The sequence below is a fragment of the Olea europaea genome, unplaced genomic scaffold (assembly GCF_002742605.1).
Source record: "Olea europaea var. sylvestris unplaced genomic scaffold, O_europaea_v1 scaffold463, whole genome shotgun sequence".
In the NCBI taxonomy this organism is placed as follows: domain Eukaryota; kingdom Viridiplantae; phylum Streptophyta; class Magnoliopsida; order Lamiales; family Oleaceae; genus Olea; species Olea europaea.
Window position 1 is genome coordinate 65,951 of NW_019262940.1, and position 4,091 is coordinate 70,041.

The following is a 4,091-nucleotide window of genomic DNA, read 5'->3' on the forward strand; positions in this document are numbered from 1 at the left end:
ATAATTTAAACAATATAAAAATAATGACTTAAAAAGATAGACATGAGATGAGATAATATTTATAATCTACTATTCTATTTGTGCTTTAAACCATATGCCACAAACAGACAAAGTGACAAACAATTCCCATTATTTAATTTTAATTAATTAACTTTTAACTTTATCAAAATCTTCCCATCCATGTGTCAACAATCCATATAAACTAAAAGGGTCATTCTTCTTTTAATTTTCTAAGTTCCAGCAGCATTCGGGCCTCCTGTTTCCGGTTTCCATTTCCGTTTTCTTGTTTTCAGATTTTAGATTTTCTAATCCTATTATTATCCTATACAACTATGGTCTATAAACTCTAAATAATACAAACCATAAATCCATAATAGCCATTCAGAGAGAGGCTCACAGGAGAAATGGAGAACAGCAGTGGCGTGACTGGCGTCGACGGACTGACGATTTGGACTCCTACAAGGCAGACTGACGGTTCTTCGCAGCACGCCGGCACCTACTAGAAGGTATTAGGCTATGAAATCTTTAATTAGGGTAATGAGTTCCTTAATTTTTTATAGAATTTTTGGATTGAAAATTTGAAAAAAAAAGGTTGGAGAGGAATCGTTTTGGACCAGTGGACTGTGGACCTGTTGTTGGAGAATGTTGGATTAGAATTAAATTTGGTTTGTGCTTGGTTTTAGTTTTGGGTTTAAATGGAAAATAAAATTTATGTTTTCTTTGGGCCAATAAATTGAAGTTGGGTCATTTGCTCATTTTGTTGCAATTGGGTTTACACCACACGGGCTGATTTTCAATTTTACATGGGCTGAAAAAAAAAATAAAAAAATTGACTGCATCTGGGCTTGGGCGCCCGGGCCTGGATCCGCCTGTGGTTTTGTTGAATTTCTCGACGTGCAAGAGCAATGACAACTTTCTCTATCACCATATATTTGATGTCCAGAGATGTACTACACGAGTATTTTTGTTGCAACTATGAGAGATGACTTCATACACAAAGATGACAACAACCATCGGACTCACTCTGCAATTTTGTAAATTTGGTCTAAATAATCACATACAAAGTAAATTTAAGAACTTAAATATATGTGTAAAACACACTTATCAATCTCCAAAACTGAATAATATGTTGAGGTGTGTGCCATAAAATTCAGGGATCATTGACCTAAATTTGAACCTCTTTTGAAAAAATCCATCAAAATTCAACTATTTAAAGGCCGACTCAACTTCTAAAGGTAAAACATAAATCTGCCAATATAAACTCCTTGGAATTTGAATTTCAGGTGGATCAAATTCCTTATGTGCATATTAGAGACATTCAAGTATTATTTAAAAAGTCATGAACGATGGTTCATTTGAGAACATTAATTTTGAAATTCAATTTCTCGTTTGAATTTCAAGCGAATTTGAAATAATTGTTTGAACTTTCTTTTGGACCTTGTAACATATATTAAGCACTCCACCTGCATTTTAAAAAGTCAATCATGTTAAAAAATATATGTAATCCAAGCCCTTACATGATATACATGGTATACCTCGATTGACCATACGAGGAGAATCAACACAAAAAGTACATATCTCCTTTTCTTGAGAAAGGAAAAGAATATGATAATGATTGAAGGAAAGAAAATAATGACGAGATATAAATAACAAAAATTATGTTAAGTGTGCATTCTATGGGTCATATCTCTTGGGAATCTACTTATACATGCACAGCGGAAAATTAAAATTATTTCGATTCCCACCGAGGATCCATTTGTATTTAGATAGAAATCGTGATAAAGATTGTACCTTTGAAGAATTCTGCAAACCTTTTGCTTTTCTTTTCATTCCAACAATCTTGATTCGCAACCATAGCTGTCCAATTGTCCAGCTTCCAACGGTGATCCACACAGAGAACAAAATTGTAACTACCAGGGTTTTCTTTTATTGTGCTAGTAAGAATAATTATGAGAAAAATCATATGGATTGAAAATCCTAGCCATGTATTTATATAAACCCAAACGGGCTTCGCCCGGTCCGATCCAATATTTAATTAATCCATTTAATTAAATCCGGTCCGTGAATTAATTAATCCAATTAATTAATTCAAGCCTATAAATAACCAACCCAATGAATTAATTTATCCAACAATTGTTAAATTAATTAATTGACAAATTGCAAACTTTCAATTCTCTTTTCTGTGTGACCCATTAGGTTCCCGATCACGATATCTAACGACGTAAAATATTATTTTGATCTAATCAAAATTGATAAATTAAAACACCATTTTAATTTATCGTCAATTCACACTCGCCGTCCCAGATTGACATCTAGCAATGTGTCAGGGCAATACATGTGACGGAAAATATCACGTAGTATGACAAAACCAAACTCGTTCGTTTACCGTGAAACTATAATCCCTTCGTCAATATGATCCGATCAATTACGAGATATGGAAGTGTGTCAATCTCGATTATCGATCATATCTTTCACTCCACTATTAAGTTAATATAAGTCGAAAATTTCTTTTCGACTTATGAGTACACATTGCCCAAGGATTTCATCATCGACTTAATTGAATAAAACGTAGATCATAATCTCCGACTATCTAAGAGTGATCAATCACAATCTTCATACGATTCTTGACGTACCTGAATGATGTCGTATTAGCAACCCTTTGCATAGCAACATCCAACACTGTCAAAGTATGATCGTCCTCATATAAGGTACCGTGACAACCTCAAGTCAAAGGACCAATTCCACTACCGAACGTTAGAGATTAACCACTGACACTTAGATAGTTATCCATGTGGAATATCTCGGCGGGTCTCCAATGTTTTGTTCTATAACAAAATATCCACGTATTCATTTAAGTGTCACCACACTTTAGCTTGTGAGATCAGCTGCTTACTTTACAAGTAAGAAATGTCACACGTGATGGTCTATCCGTAATAATGATATCTGTATCTCGTTATTACTTATGACCACAGACGATTTAAGATTCAATCATATGTAATTTGTATCTCACAATCACAACTCCTTGTGATTAACAAATTACGAAGATTTGAATTTACGGACTCTATTATTTATTTAATTGTCTATTAATTAAATAATAGATCTGTCATTAAATTGCATTAATTATATATTAAAAGTATTTATATCCAAAGTTGATTAGACCTAGGGCATAATACTTACAAACTCCCACTTGCATTAGATCCAATCACTTATGTATCCAATATCTTAAGTCTACATGACGATCATGTTTATGGTACGACAACTCTTTGTCAGTGGATCTGCAATATTATTAAATGTGGGAATTTGTTCTTCTCTTTACGTCATTTCTATGTATTATCTCTCTGATGAGATTATATCGCCTTAATACATGTTTGGATCATTGATGAGACCTTAGTTCCTTCGCTTTCGCAATGGCTCTATTATTATCACAATACAATGGCATGTGATCAACAATATCAGGAACTACTCCAAGTTCATTTATGAACATCATGATCCAGATTTCAACTCTTTGTTACTTCTAAAGTAATCATGTATTAGATTTCTACTATTGAATCAACGATTACTTCACGTTTGGAACATTTCTAACATGCCGCTTAAGAGTAAACCAGTTTCTCCATAGGAAATCTTCTCAAGATTTCATCTATGTAAATTGGGATGAGTTAGGCAATTTTCTAGATCTATCTCTATAGATCAAGTTGCTTCTCTCATATCGTTCATGAATGAATCCTTTAACAACCATTATTTCAACGATTGAAACATAGGGATGTCGTTTTCTATAATATTAGGAATACGACAATGCTCCCACTATCTTCTTGTAAACACAAAATTCGTCTTCAAATTTGATAAAATCAAACACTTTGGTTTTTTCATCAAATTTAAAATTTCAGCTCCAAGAGACTTCTCTTAACCTATAGTCACGGTATGCAACTGTTACAAGCAAAAACCCGAATGGACTTCAGTAAGGCTACATGAGAAAGGTTTCACCAAGGTCAACACTTAACCTTTGCTTCTAGCCTTGCTTTGTATATATGGATATTCCCATCCATATCGACTTTTTCCTTGTAAACTATTTATAAAAACTTATGGGTTTTATT